This window comes from Triturus cristatus, chromosome 3_2 (assembly GCF_964204655.1).
Source record: "Triturus cristatus chromosome 3_2, aTriCri1.1, whole genome shotgun sequence".
In the NCBI taxonomy this organism is placed as follows: Eukaryota; Metazoa; Chordata; class Amphibia; order Caudata; family Salamandridae; genus Triturus; species Triturus cristatus.
The window spans coordinates 111,567,969-111,584,641 of NC_140584.1; the positions used below are offsets into that span (position 1 = coordinate 111,567,969).

The window sequence follows — 16,673 nt, forward strand, 5'->3', positions numbered from 1 at the left end:
GGATTGGTTTCCCTTCACTTTATAATGTGAATCAGTTGTTACCGTTTTTCACCAATGGGATGCCCCAACACAGAGGTATGTCTTTGACAAAATGTGTGAATTCCTCTGTGAGGAATTGGAGGATAATGGTGCAAACCCAAACCCACAGGAATTGTGTCGAGTGCGATTTGATTTTGAAAAAGGTACAATTGTGGGCCCCAATGTAGATAAAGCAGTTGCAACATTACTGTCCCTCAGAAATGGTGATTGTCAACAATCATTGTTCGAACAGGAATTCCCTGTGGGGAAGAAGGGAAAAGCGCGACAATACCCTATGAGAGAAGTCCCTCCGGTATGGAAAGAAGCCGTTGCGGCTAATGCCGCTCAAGGTATTGCTGCTGCTCCACCACATTTTCAGCGTGTTTGGGTGCATGTCCCATGGAAGAGATCTGAGGTGTTAGCACTTAAGCGGACATTGCCTGACCCCCGTAAAAACCCTACCGGTTATTATAAGGAGTTATCACAAACTGCAGAATCATGTGTAATGAATTTGGCTGACATAGATATGTTGTTTGGGAATGTTGTTCCACAGCCTTTATGGGGATCCATTCGTAATGTAGATCACGCTGCAGAATTGGGTAACACTTGGGCTAATATCATTGCTGCAGATGCTGGCCAAGTTGGTGGCGCGAAACCTGATCCTTTGGTAGCAGAACTCCCTGGTCGAATTATTACCTACATGAAAACTATAATGCCTGCGATGCGCGTAAATTGGGATAAACTATCCGCATGTAAGCAGAAGAAAGATGACACAGTGTCTGATTTCTTTACCAGGTTTGAAGAAACGTTTATCGACCACAGTGGTCAAGACATGAGCACTGAAGGTGGCCAACGGTTATTTGTTGATAAATTTGTGCAGAATCTACTTCCCGAGTTGTGTAAAAAATTGAAAGACTCAGAAAGTTCTTGGGCTGTTTCCTCTTCAGCGCAAATACTGGCTACTGCACAGTATTATGAGAATAGAGACAAAGATGAGAAGGATAGAACAGATAAGAAAACGAAAGAACTAAAAACAAAGGTCAACTTGCAGCAGGCTTATCCACCACGTGGAGGACAGAATAATTATAGGCAAACACAAGGTATCTATCAGCAACCCCAACAGTTTCAGAGTAATCAGCAGATGAATGGGTATTATCAACCACGAATCCCTGTAGGTCCCAACCAATGTTCATATTGCAAAGAGGAAGGTCATTTTAAATATAGTTGCCCTAAATTAATGCAGCGTAACAGTAATGCGTATGGCGCAAGAGGTAGAGGTGGTCAGCAAGCTCCTAGGGGTAGAGGGCGCGGAAATGCTCTCCAGAACGCGTGTCCTCTTCCGCCTCAAAATACCATAAATAGCTTTGATCAGCAAGCCAACGCGACTGGTAATACAGCTCAGTACTACAATAATGATTATTATGCAGAAGATGACAATGTAGAAGATAATGATTACTAGGACAGCCGTAGACAGAGAGAGGGAGTTGTTGCAGTGCCAGTGGATCAGAGCGGACCTTATGTTAAAGTAACTACAGCAAATGTAACGGAGCCCTTTCTGCTGGATACTGGTGCTGCAAAGAGTTTAATCATGCATTCAAAACTCCCTGGCACGCCTTTGTCTGGCGAAATAAATGTTTCAGTAGGTTTTTCTGGCGCCCCAGTTAGGAACCCGATTTCTAGTCCTATGTCACTTTCTGTTGGACCTTGTGAGCTAAAAGCACCCCTCATTCTAACAACAGGTTGTGGTGAAAATTTGCTAGGATTAGATTTGCTAAAAAGATTGCATGCAACGCTATATTGTTCTCCCTCAGGAGTACAACTTACATTAGGCAAGAAAGTGATTTCCCCGATATATTTGTCTAAAAATGCAATGCCACCTGAATTGTCATCCCTTCCGGATGTCCTTTGGGCTACTGGTCCCAATGATGTGGGTCTCCTGGAAATACCGATGTGGTCACTTTAAAAGCCAATGTCAGACTGCCACGTATTCCCCAGTACAAGATCTCCAATGAAGGTCAGAAAGCATGGTTAGCAATTGTCAGTGATTTGATTAAAAAGGGTGTAATTGAAGAGACAAGAGGCAACGTTTGCAATAGTCCTGTTTTACCTGTCTTAAAACGAACGGACCCTTCACAGCCACCTGTTTACAGATTTGTGATTGAACTTAGAGAGGTTAATAAGATTGTTGTGCCACAGTTTCCAGTTGTCCCTGATATAACTGCCTTGTTAACTATGATTCCAGCCTCCGCTGCATGGTTCTCAGTGATCGATCTAAAGAATGCCTTCTTTAGCATCCCAATTGCAGAGGAGAGCAGAGACATTTTTGGCTTTAGTTTAGGAGGTCGAAGCTTCCGCTTTAAACGCGCTCCCCAGGGCTACTGTGAAAGTCCATCAATATACAGTCAGGCTTTAAAAGCGCAGCTTGATGCACTGGTTTTACCCAGTGGCGCTATCCTCATTCAGTACGTCGACGATTTACTGATCGCCGCGGATACTGAAAAGATTTGCAAAAACGCTACCTTGTCATTGTTGCGTCATTTGTCTGCCTTCCATCACAAAGTGTCTCTCTCAAAGCTGCAATATTGTCGACAAGAAGTGACCTACTTAGGTCATCTCTTATCGAAAGAGGGAAGGAAACTGACCCCAGAAAGAATTCAAGCCATTGCACAGTTGAGTGTGCCAAGAACACAGAGAGAAGTGCGTGCTTTCTTGGGCATTACTTCATACTGTAGGCATTGGATTCCCAATTTTTCCTTGTTGGCAAAACCTTTGTTAGCATTAACATGCAAAGACACACCGAATCCTATTCCATGGTCTGAAGAGTGTCAGAAAAGTTTTTTGGAATTGCGTAATGCATTGTGTTCAGCTCCTGTGTTGGGTACCCCTGACTACAGCAAGCCTTTTACATTGTATGTTCATGAGAAAGATGGTTGCGCATTATCAGTGTTAACACAGCCTTTTGGCGACAGACCGCGTCCATGCGCGTATTTTTCGTCAACCTTGGACCCGGTAGCGAGGGCATTGCCAAGTTGTCTGAGAGCCACAGCCGCTGCAGCTATGTCTATTCGACAGTCTGCTGGCCTAGTAATGGATAATACATTGATTGTTATGGTTCCACATGCTGTGGACACATTGTTAAACAGGACCAAGACACAGCACTTAACTAGTGCGCGATTATCTGGTTATGAGCTGACACTGTTAGCAAACCATATACACATAAAGAGATGCAACACGTTGAATCCAGCTACACTATTACCAATCCCAGCAGACCTAGATGAGATTGAGCAACATGATTGTCTGTTCAGAACAGAAGAAGAGACAAAAGGAAGAGTAGATCTTAAAGATACTCCCCTGACGGAGTGTGATGGTACTTTATGGGTGGATGGTTCGTGTTTCAAGCTTCCAAATGGTGATACGACTGCTGCATATGCTATCACGACTTTGCACACGATTGTGGAAACTGCACGTGTGCCACAAAATTCGGCTCAAGCAGCAGAACTGATTGCCCTTACGAGAGCATGCGTGTTGTCTGAAGGAATGAAAGTGAACATATATACGGATAGCCAGTACGCCTTTGGCGTGGCTCATAGTTTTGGGCGATTGTGGAAAGAACGTGGGTTCCTGACTTCACATGGAGCTAAGATTCAGAATGGCAAGTTGGTGAATGATCTCCTTGAGTCGCTGACCCTACCATCACAAGTTGCGATTATGAAATGCAGTGCGCACAAGAAAATCACTGATGATGTTGGTCGTGGTAATGCGTTTGCTGATGAAGTCGCGAAAGAAACAGCAAAAGATGTAAAGACTCGAATGTATGTTGCAGGCCCTGCCAGATGGGTTGGTGATGTTGGAATGTGTGAAAACACAATAGAGAGTGTAAAGTCCCTTCAAGCTGAAGCCACAGAGAAAGAGTTGAGCAAGTGGAGAGAAAGTATGGGTAAGTTGGATGAGAATGGTTGTTGGATTGATTTGTCAGAACATAGGCGATGGTTGTTACCTGATGCATATGTGCTTCCAGTGGTTACTATGGCACATGGAATGGCACATATCAGTACGAAAGGAATTTGTAAGTTGTTGGCTCCAGTATGGCAGAATGCTGGAATTCCTAAGTGTGCAGAGAATGTGGTCAAGAATTGTATGGTATGCTTGAAGTACAACCCTGGTAGGGGAACCCCAACTCCAGCTGGTCATTTTGCGCCTCCATCATATCCATTTGAAGTTTTGCAGTTAGATTTTATCCACATGGAAAGATGCAACAACCTGAAATATGTATTGGTGGTTGTTTGCGCTTTCTCAAAATGGATAGAGGCCTATCCCCTAAAAGATAACACTGCTCTATCCACAGCCAAAGCCCTTGTGAAGGAATTTTTCCCTAGGTTTGGAATGCCAAGAATGGTGTGGAGTGATAATGGGAGTGAGTTTGTGGGTCAAGTGATGAAGAATGTGTGTGAGGGAGTAGGGATAAAGCAGAAATTCCACGCTGCAAATCACCCCCAATCAGCTGGATTAGTAGAGCGCTACAATGGCGCTCTAAAACTCAAACTGGCCAAAATCCAAGCGAGCTCAGGTCTTAAATGGCCTGACGCTCTGCCTCTAGCACTCCTGTCCACCAGCATGACCGTGCATTCACGAGTGGGACTTAGTCCCTACGAGGTCGTTTTTGGCCGCCCGGCTAATGTATGGGGTGTGCCAAGACCGACGAAATTCAGTGAAATCGAACATCCAGTACTGCTTGATTACTTGTATGATTTGACGGTTAAACTGCGTGTTTTACACCAACAGGTGCATGATACTCTCCCCCCGGCCTCTGAGGCTCCAGGACACCCCATTGACCCTGGCACATGGGTCCTCATCAAAAACTTCCAGCGGAAAAGCAACGATGAGCCCTGCTGGATTGGCCCTCATCTCGTACTACTGTCTACAAGATCAGCTGTTCGAGTAAAGGGGAAGAAGAACTGGATCCACGGCGCCCACGTGAAAAGGATCCCTTTGTCTCTGCCGTATGACCAGTGGGTCCAGGAGGGTATCGCTGACTCTGAAACAGACACTGTACCTCGTTTTGTACCATTCAGTGATGCACGCATAAAAGGCACAACTTCAGCACAACAGAGTGACGATATTTTGCAAGAAGCTGTGCCACCGTCAATTCGATTGGACACCACAGAGCCTGAACTCTTGTTTCAAGATCAGACAGTACCTGGCCGTTTTCATTACAATCTGAGACCAAGGCCTATGGACAAATAAATATTCTTTTTCTTACCTTTTTATTTTTTGATAACCAGAGCTCTCCCATCTGAAGGACTTTCTTGATTTTTGTTTATCGAACCACCATCCGGGTTCAGCCGCAGGGTCGCGGTGCCAAGACTTTGGGGTACAGGCCGAAGACGTTAGGTCAACGGTTCTGGTTGGTCTAGGGTGTCCCCTGGACTAACAGGCGTACCCCTTAGCAGAAGAAACTCACCCGCCGCGAGCGGCACGATTAGAGGATGGAGTTTTTCAAGATGGAGAGATCCGCTGAGGAAATGAACTTTAAAGCAAGAATATGTAAAATAATGAAAAGCAAACGTTTTGTGTTTTTATGCCTGTTTATGCCATGTAGTATGGTAGTGTTTACTGTAGGATTTGTATTCTTCTCCTCTCAAGAGCCCATTGCACCCACTGTACAGCCTATATCTCCTTCTACTGTCTCCTCACACTCTTTTCACCCTCTGCCTGAACATGAACAAGACAGACGATCAGAATTTGTAAACAACTCGTTTATTCAGCTCCTGCACCAGCACCAACTAGTCATGAATACAACCAATTGCTGGGTGTGTGGTTTAATGCCACATACCATTAATAAGGGTATTCCTTATCTAGTGCTGCCGTTTAGTTACAATGGATCGTCATGGGCGTTCCAGACCATGTTTCTCTTTGCCCTAGATGCCTACTCCCCGCGACAACCGCGTTCCATCAGACCTAGCACCAAAAATAAAGCCCTAATGAAAGGAGTTGCCGATATGAGCAGAGATATCGATGCATACTCATCTATTCCCAAAGAAGAGTTGAGAGCTTATGTAGGGTGGAACGCAACGGGGTATAGTATTAGTCTGGGTGAAAGACAGCGAAAAATCTCATCCCCAATCTGGGTCGTACCCCACATAGGTCGGTTCTGTTTGCAAGGTGATGGTCAGAATCCTAGAGCTCAACTGGGGAGAAGTGACTGTACTGAAACGTACACTTTTCCGTCACAGTTTTCCCCTGCGTTTTTGGCTGCCAAGGGTACATATTTTATCTGCAATGACCGAGCATATACATGGTTGCCCCCTGATTTCTCGGGCACATGTTATATTGCAAACCTGCTACCGCCAACATTTACTGCCGCCTCCGACTATCACAAGACCAGAGTTGTGAGAGGCGTGATTAGTAAGGAGAATACCGCCGGTCAGGAAGCGGGAGATTTCTTTTTGGGTTTCCTGCCGTTTTGGGGACCTATGGTTAATAGTAGGAACCTGAGACAACTGACTCGAGTGGTTGAATCCACTGTTAATGTTACGGCTGGTGCCCTTGGTAATTTGACAGCTGAGCTCCAAGCGGATCGCCTTATGACTTTGCAGAACCGCATGGTTCTAGACGTTATACTTGCAGACCGCGGTGGGGTATGTAAGGTTATCCAATCTAGTTGTTGCATTTTCATACCAGACAACGCTCCAACATTTTATCAAGCCATCTCCAAACTACATAAAATATCTGAGTCCATACACGTGGATAAAGGAGATTAGTCACTGGTGGGGTGGTTCTGGGAACTGATATCTGCCTGGGGTTGGAAAGTTCTGATGGTCATTGGAATGATCTTAGCCATCCTTTTCCTGTTCTGTCTGTGCATACAGTGTGCTCCTGCGATATGTGGCCTCTGTGCTACATTATGTGTAAGGAAACCTGTATCGAGGGACGAGCTAAGTAATAGGATGATGCTACAGCAACATCTCCATGACTTCGTGAATATTGACCTAGACTCGGATTGAAATGAGTATAGTTATTGCCTATGTAAGGGCAAAAGGAGGGTCTGTCGTACTTTCGAATTTGGGACCGCGTAGGAGGCAGGGCCCTACCCCTGTCTCTCCCGGTATTAGCGAACCGGGAATGGTTAATGCGGTATGTACAAGTGCTTTGTGTAACGTTTTAGCTATGAATGCACTGTGTATACGCTATTATACATCACTACGTGGGTTCCATTTTAGAGCGGTGGCCATCTTATGGTTGCCCTCACATAGGCTACATAGCATGAAGCCAATACGGGCCTTTTAGAGCACATGTGCCTTTCTTTGACTTTTCTGTGACCTGGGCAGCTTGGCTCCGCTGCCCCAGGTCAGTCCGGTCTCACGAGTTCCCCGTCCACTGGCCACCTGTGATTAGCATCAGGGCTTGACACACCATAAAGCCTTTTCATCCTACACGAGCCTCCAGCTAATCTCTTTCTCACCTGACTGTTCCTGCTTTATGGCTTGTTTTCCAAACAGGAGATGCTCATGTTTATTGGGGCCTATCGATATCTGATGTGGGATCTGAGCCTTGCTGGGTAAATAATTGCGGGCTGGCTTAACTGGAATGTGGGATGGTCATCATGACTCTGCCTTTTCGTTTGTAATGTATACATGTAATGGCCATATCGTAAACCAAGGAATGTGTGCCTGAAGCAGGATATTTTGTATTTATGGAGAAGCCCGTTTCTGTGATTTTTAGCAGTCTCCTGAGAACATACACGCTGTTGTACTTCTAGGATACCTGTAATTGGTCTGCAGCCAATAAACTGATCTTTGACTTCACCCAGAAGACTCTGTGTTTCTGTAGGTCTGAAACAGGAAGAACCCGAAGTCATAGGGTGTGTTCCCCTGCACCGCTGGGCTTAAAATTCCCAGTACTTCAATAGTCTTTCACTTTGGGGTTCTCAGTGACAGTCTATGTCACTCGGGTCTAGTGGGGAAGCATATTCCTTTATTCACGGTTATGCCGCTGCAATATTATGTTGTATATGGTTTCAAAACTCCATCACTGTTGAGAAAAGACTTTTCAAATTGTATTTTATAAACATAGAAACAAACATGGGCTAATAGAGGCAGGCTCCAGCTCCAAAATAGAGCACTGTTACACTACAGCAGTGGGAAGCAAGCAATGTCCGTCACTGCTGTGACACAGTGACAGTAAATGGATCTCAAAAGGTACCAAGTCAGCAATCAAAGCACCGTACTGGGATTTTCTAGCATTGACAGAACGTACCCACAGATTAGTCAAATCTGATTTGGGTTGTTCCCTAAAAAGGACGAAGGCCCTCAACAGCCTAAGTAGCTTGTTTCATCACTGGACTCCTCGCCGTAGTCTCCCAAACTTCAACAAGATAGGCTCTCCCTAGAGTTCTTTTGAGGAGATTTTCATGTCTCCCGTCTGGGGAAATACCCAAGACCTAATAAATTAAATATGTGAGAGGGGTGGTTAATAGTGCAGCTATTTTAGTGAGCCCACACTACTGCTTGAGTAAAATCAATGTGCTCAAGCCTGTGCAATGCACACCCTTAGCTTGGTGTAAAGTAAGAGCATTTTGAAAAGCCTGTTCACAAGTGTGGATGGCTTTGGGACCCACATATATAATTATAAATGACTAAGAGAATATTGCTCATGTTTTTCCACTGGAGGTGCTGGGTGACATCAATTAGGCGACAAAGGCGAATGTCGAGTTGTCAATATCACTCAGAACCACAAGATGAAAAGCATTCCTTGCTCACTGTTACCCATCTACAATTATATGTTATCTATGGCCCCACAAACAACCTGCTCTTGTTTTTAGGATAAAAAAGGGGGTAGTGGAGTCACAGGGAGCCATAAACAACAAAACATCACCTCCCTCTGAATCGGTTGTCTTGCCACCCACCCCACTACCCTTTCGTCGTCCCTCACCTCCCCCCCTCCTCGCACATGGCAGGCCCACTGCCCGAATATTAAAAAAACAGTAACATACATTGTGTCTTGCCACCCACCCTCACTCTCCTCTACATTTAGCCCCCAATCCCCCAACCAAATATTTAAAAAACTGGTGTCCTGTCACACACACCAACCTCTTTTCCATTACTCTGTGTTCTCATGCCTGTATGTAAAACATGCATTGGCAAAGCCAAAAGGGCTCACTTGCAACACCAAGTGCAAAACTATTGGCTTTGGCAATGTTTTTTTGGTCGGATGGCCGCCATGCAATCACATATGCAGGTCATCTTCGAATGATTTTGTTTTAAGAATGGGGTAGAGCACTTCACGTCAGATAACGCCAATAATTGGGTCCTCGAGCTGTGGAAGAAAAACTCCCCAAAGACTGCTCAATTGGTTTTAACCAATATTGCACAATGTATCTTGCATAGCAAGTACTCAGTTCTATGTGTGTTCTTACGTGCTATATAGTCATACCAGCAGTATTAATATTAACATATGTTCTAATTTAAAAATGAGGTTGGATAGAAGTCAACTAGAGAACAAACCAGCATAGACACTTGAAATTGTCTTTAAAAGTTTTGGAACAGGTCGGAAAGCATTCAAATGTGTTTGACCCAAACAGAACAACATTCACCTCTCAATGGTCAGGATGGATGCGGAGGTCCCCTATACTGGCAGACAAAGAGCAAGCTCCCCACTGAATGGAGAGTTCTTGTTCCTCTGCTATCTTGGGACCAGGCACAAGACTACACACTCTCACTCGATAGGTGCAAAGAAATCTCAGGGTCTTCCCTGATAAGTGTGCCTTTACAGACTAAGCTATATTGAAATGTTAATTTAATCATCTCAGCAATAAATGTTTTACTTTCTGATCAGTCAGATTCCCTTGGAAGCACAGGTCTCATGTTATTTGCCAGCTAATGTTACATTTTCCTGTATATATAGCACACAGAACAAATGAAACATTGGTTTACGTATGCCCCGAGGATCCCAATATTAACAAAAACATTTTTTATAAAATTAAACTCTCATCACTTACAAAACTGTTTTTCTCTTAGAAACACTGACTGTATTGATACAATTCCTTCATTACCTTATTTGCTTGTTCACTTGTGAATGTCTGATCCAGATTTGCCTTATCTATTAAAGTACAAAACAAAATAAAATTACATTCTTTAAATTCTCAGCTAAGTACCAAACAAAACAAAATAAAATTACATTCTTTAAATTCTCAGCTACTCCTACAAAGATTTTCTTACAAAAATGAAAAAAATAAAATAATAAACCCTCCTCCTCTTTGCACACTTATTTAAACATTGATTTAATTTACAGCGAGTTCTTTCAGTAGACTAACATTGAAGTAGCTTGAATTCACCATCTTCTTGATATAAGACTTGAATTCAAGTGTTCCTTTAGGCTTTGCTGCCTTATTAGAACATCATGGCTTTTTTCATAAGCAACCCAGGTTTTATTTTCCCCCCAGTGCTGGTCACACACTCCAAGTGAGACGGCATAAGTCCCGAAGTGGGACATGTACACACTGTGGAACCCAACTATACCTGGCTGATGAGCCCTAAATCTGGCTTGCTTTTGTTTCGGTTCAGGGAGGACCTGACAGTTCAGGCTGGACTGTTCCAACTGGAGCTGGGTCAAGACTGATATACACATGGCTGGATCCAAACCAAGTAGAATAGTGTGTAAAATTACGATGTACTGGGTTGCGGCCCGAGTAATTGCCATGATTGCCAATGGCTGAGATTAATTTAAGAATGTCATCCTTCACTTTTTTGTGTACTTTTTTGATGTCATTAGGGACATTGTTTCCACCATGTCTGCCCGGTGGGGTGTGCCTTGTAGGACCAACTTATCACAAGAGAGGCCAATACCCACTGAAAGGGTGGGTCACCACATACTAAAATGCTACTGACTACATCAGACTGGCAGATATAATGCCCACTGAACCTCATCAAGGCGGACAAAAAGAAACAGATGGGGGACTATTTCAAGACACAGTGTTTAGACTAGAAGAGGAACCAGAAAACACCAGATTGTGACCGCTCTGATTAATCAGAACGGAGTACGGGGAGAGGACACTTTGAGGTCCATGAATGCCTTACCTGAAAAGTTAGCACACACATCTGCGACTATTGAGTCTGAAGCGAAGGTAGGGGAATACAAAGTTGAGGTTTTGCCGAGTAAGGTAGTTAAAACTGAAGGGGAGATGCTGGATGTGAGTCCTAATATTCAGGATTTAAAGACTTCTGCAAAACAAAGAACTCCCTTGGCGACCTTGCAGAGTTTAAGGTCTGTGAGATTACTAGAGTATTGAAATTTGACATTGGGTTGAGGTGCTTGAAAATCAATGGCATGAAGCAAATGTACATGTCGAGGGTGTCCCGGATTTAGCCCCTGAGCAAACTCTACTGTCTGCGGTACCATGCGATGCTGTATGACCTGCTAGGTCTGGCTTACAAAGAGAATGGACCAAGGGTCTTGCAAAGCCTACACACTGCCCATGGTGCAACCGAGATGGTGACACTGGAGGTGGGGTCATCATGATGGTCCTGAATTCTGCCAACTAATGAGACACTATACTGCAAGCACTGCACAGTAAGAGTAGTGTTGGGTTGGGGGGCAGTTGTCTGCTTCTGTTCCCAGGACTGTGATCTGAAAACTTTTCAAGAAAGTGTTACTGAACTGCTCTGGGGGCTAGGCACTTAGAAGTTCCAGTAGGCTGTATGTAATAAAGTTGACTTTTAAAAAGCTGACTCAATTAAAGTTGAAATGGAACTGTTGCGTTAATATGTTGTTTCCTTCATTCTTCCCTATGACAGCTATTTCCCTACATGCATCCTTTAATGTATCTAACTGTACATGGATAACCCCTTAGTATGTCTTAATGCTTGCTCTCTCTGAACCCCAAAACTCCAAACTACCCCCTTACTGCTAAACGTCTCTGAACCTTAAGTGTTCCTAGCTACCTCTAGATGTCTCTAACTACCCCTGAATACCAATTCACAAACTTTACCAACTCCTTAGTAATACGGTTTCCTGAACCCTAAAAACACATTACTATCCCTTAACACTACCCTACCTTGAACCTAAAAGCCCTAACTACTCCTCAACACTACCCTTCCCTGAATCTTGCAAACCTTGTACTACCACTTAACGCTACACTTCTCTGAACCCTAAAAACGTATTAGTACACATTAACGCATCCCTTTCATGTACCCTAAACCCTTGCAAACCATTAATGCTACCCTTCCTTGAACCCAAAAACCCTTACTACCACTTAACGCTGAACCTAAAAAACTCTTACTTCACCTTATTTCAACCCTTTACTAAACCTTAAAAAACCCTTACTAACTCATAATCCTACACTTCCATGAACCCTAAAAACCTCTTACAACCCCTTTTATGCTAAACCTCCATCAACCCAAAAAGACAGAACAAACACCAAATGCTAACTTTCCCTTAACAATACCAATCACTGAACCCTACCAACCCCTTTTGCCTTATCGCCATCTTTCCCTGAATCCTGATAACCCCTTACTATTCCTCCGCCCAAATGAGCCTTTACTGAGAAAATAAATGGTCTATGGCAGGTAACCTAATGAATAGGGAACCTGAGGAGGGTAAATTCACTTTAACAGATTTTATGCAGCTCAACAAAGCTAAATAAATATGGTTCCATCCACACAGACGTTGATATCTGCAACAAGGGCTACAGGTTTGGCAACATATAACATGCCAATTTTTAGTATATCTTCGTACTTGCTCTTTTAGAAAATGGTTGTAGCCAGAGCTGTGCGTCCCTCTTCAAATGAATACCTACGCAATAAGATATCTTGGGAAGATGCCAGAAACCGGTCTAGAATGTGGAAAGAGAGCACTTGCATTGGGACTGTGTTCACAAGGGGATTCTAAGGAAAACATCATTACATTAGCCAAAGGAGGCCTTCTGCCTGTTTCTTTTGTGGAAGTTGTGAAACTTGTGAAGTTTAGGAGTTGAGTTTACAGTTCAGATACAAGTTCGGCTCTGGAATAGACACCTGTACGATTTCCCAAACCAAAAAAAAGAAAACAGGCTTAGGCTCAACTCACCGTGTGGTAAAACAGAAAAAAAGGAGTCAGATACATTAAGGACAACAAGCTGTTGGTGAAGGTGTGCACACCAAGCACCCCAAACTTGCCCTCTTTAAAAAAAAAATGTTAAGGTTTGCATCAGCCTCATTGAGACAAAGCAGAGACCAAGGGGATCATGTGACACTCAAATGGAAAAAGACACACCATGTCAAGTTCCGAAAGTCACAGGGTGACATTGAGGAGTTCCTGTGGCATGTATTGTAGCCCTTGACAGGGCCTGATGGATAAACAAAAGCTTCAGATAAATTACAATCAACCCACAGCTTGAGTGGAGGATGCAAGGTTCATAATGCCTGACAAAGAGTAATAAGTTAAGATGGATGGGAAGCCACATATTTAAGAGGAGGACAAAACATTCCTTTCAGTAAAATAAAACTGAAAACAATCACCCAATTTATCTAGAAGACAGTACCAATTGAGGTAGCATGGAGCACTCATGAAGTGAGCCTTCTTGAATTCCAATCAATTGGCTTTTGGCTCACCAATAAAGTTTAATAAACATCCCCTTGATTCTCCTTGAGCCCCACCGCGGTATGTAGCAATAACCCTTTTGCTCTTTAATTAGGTGCAAGCTACTTTTGGATTACAAACATAGCTTGACACACAAGTGTGTTGGATGTGTGCTGTGAAGAAACTTTGTGCATCTAATATTTTCCCTGTGGATTAATAAATCTCACCGTTCAGTTGTCTGCTATGAATCCTCAATTATAGGTACAGTACATCTGCCCTCGTTTCCTAACTGCCAGACAAAACGGTGGAACTGAAATATTTTGAGAATTGTTCCACAGAAGAGCAAGAATTACTAGAAACAGGGAAACTATATTTTACTTTAATAATGGATCCAGGAATTCTATTGCCTCCTTTTTCTACTCTATTTATGTACTGATACTCTTCTGAGAAGTATTATTGTTTACCACCCAATCTATGCAAGCAATACCGTTCTAGCAATAAACATTTGTTATCCCCAGCTAAACAGAATCTTGATGTGGGACTGAGAACATCCAATTGCAACCTTAGTGCACGTACTTTCAAGTACCCTTCTGATGTCTGCAGCTTTATTCTTTTAACATTTTGTAAATTGCAGGTATTAATGCTCAAATTTGGATTCATGGTCATAATTCCTAAACCCAATTAACATAATCATGATTTGTGGAATTGCATAACATGAAATCCCATCAGATTTTAAAACTTCCATTAGTAATGCAGATGTTCTATAGTCAGAAGTTTACGGGTGGGAATGGAAACATAGACGTTACTAATGGGAGGGCAAGGGATTAGCCATTGGAAATGTGATGATTACCCATAAATTATACATTTTTATTAATTACCAATCACAATCATTGTTCACACTCAATTTGAACACCTAAATCAAAGAAGCAAGTGCTCAAGTACGTGTGAAGGCTCGGCTATAAAACGCATAAAACACCCCCATATTTACTGGGGTGCAGGATAAGAAGTTCACCATGTGGCCATATGCTGCATGTGAAGATGAAGAGGAAAAGATCTTAAGTGGATTTCACCTGAAATCTGGACATGGAAGTTTGTTGTGTTCTTGGATTTCTGTGCATAGCCTGTGGGGCTTTCAAGAGTTCAAAAGCGTAACTTTACAAAACCGTATGGGAATGCACAGAACTTGCAAAGTTACTCATGTCGCAGTGAATGCAGTCCATGGTGCCTTTTGAAGAGGCAGAGAACCTTAAAACCTATGAATAAACCTAGAGTAAAAGATAGCTCTTACTTCCATGATTTTACATTAGAATAGGTTATTTGCTTACTGAGTTAAAAGCCATCTTGTACTCTTAAAGAAAGATCAAGAGTTTGGTTTGACAAGCAATAAGTGAAATATAACTAAACCTACAAACAGTTCTAGTAATTATACACAGCTAAAAGTACCTGTTGTAAAATATACGCAATAAAAAGAGGGATTGCACAAATCACAGCCCTTCAGCGACAATTCACATAATTTGATGGCTATCGTGTTTGAGAAAATAAAGTTATTTTTCAAGAATCACTTTTTTTATTCTTAACTATTTCTAACCTTTAACATCCTATATGTGTTGCAGACACAACGTCCGCGCAATGTAACTTGCTATGGTAAAACAATTACAGGAATGATCACAGCACTGCCAAGCAAGGCTCAAACAAACTCAACAAATATCACCAAAATGGATACTTTAGTTATAACTAATGAACTGAGTTATTAATGCAAGACTTAGCTGAACACATAAAATAAGGCAGATAGGACACAATCTGTGACTTCATATACAAAAGTAAATGACAGAAGAGTATTCAAATGCAATAATCATGCACAAGCAATTTTAACTTTACATTATGAAAACATCTCTGAAACAACACCATCCTGCAACGTGCCAATTATAGATAATCTTGCTCACTAAGTACAGTTGTTTACAGAAGAGCAGGAACTGCTTGACCTCCTTAAGGCAACCTATTGCAGCTCATGAAGTACTGACTCATATTCAAGTAGCATTAGATACAGATGATGTTATCAAACTAGTACTGCTACATCTACGAGTGCAGCTTGCAATTCAAACACAAAATGTTCAATGTATGCCTATTTAGGGCTGTGTAGGGGTATCAGTCCTGAATTGGCTAGACACCAACCTCTCCAATGGCAACCTATTATTTTGCTTCTCACTCAATGCAGTCATGGCTCTTTAATATAGTATCCAGCTGGAATCCTCTCTCTTACTAATTCTTTTCAGTTTTCACCTTCCTATTACCAGCCTCCATTATTTGGGTCTTACTTTAGTATGTAAGCCAAAGACTTAATACTTTCTTTGAGAGAAGGTAAATCCATAATTTGCCAGCATCTCCTTTTACAGTCATATATCAACCCATCAGCACAAGAATGCAAACGAAGTGTCTTAATGAATAGCCTTGAAAGAATGAGTCATTGTTTTTCAGCTAAGACCCCCACAACTTAATAGTACTATCCCAATCAATTCCTCTCACCACTCTGTTCAGCACTGATAAAAAAAGAATCCACATTGGGTTTCCGTGATCTCTATAATTCTGGCTATCGGATTGGACTATGGCAAAAAATGGAGATTTAGATTTCCATGTGGTCTGTTGCTGAAGTGTGCCTTCTAATGTGGCTAAATGGACAAGAACAGATCAGTTATACTGACCGTTTTTCTAATGGCTTTAATTGGCTACCACAGGCAATTCAAACACTTATATATAAACCCTCAAGTGTAATAATTCTCCTGGGCTTCCAAGTGCATTTACTATGTTTCCAATTGTACCAGGGGCATTATGATGGCAATCTCGTAGTTCAAAAATCAAGTTTCGTACAGCCAAGTTAAGGAATACCGTCTGTCAATACAGACAAGGCAAAGTGAGGTTTTATAGACTGGTTATAATTGGCTTTTCTCTTGATAAGATAAAATGGTGCATGGTGTCATGTTTGAGTCCCAGATGTATAGCGCCCTAGCGTCAGTTCAATGCAATCTGCTGCGTCCCAAAACAATAAATGAATTGAAATCTTTGTAAAGGCTACTGAAACTAAATTATTATTGACAGAGTTAATA

At 42.4% G+C, this 16,673-nt stretch overlaps 1 protein-coding gene across 3 annotated transcripts in view; it reads right to left on the bottom strand.

Annotated features, from left to right (window-relative positions):
- SLC35F5 (solute carrier family 35 member F5) overlaps window positions 1-16,673 on the bottom strand; it is a 405,130-nt gene that overhangs the window by 373,063 nt on the left and 15,394 nt on the right. For all 3 annotated transcript variants that reach the window (XM_085647333.1, XM_085647335.1, XM_085647334.1), the window contains exon 3: window positions 10,070-10,116. The gene's annotated coding sequence lies outside the window, so the exon portion shown is untranslated. The remainder of the gene's footprint in view (window positions 1-10,069; window positions 10,117-16,673) is intronic.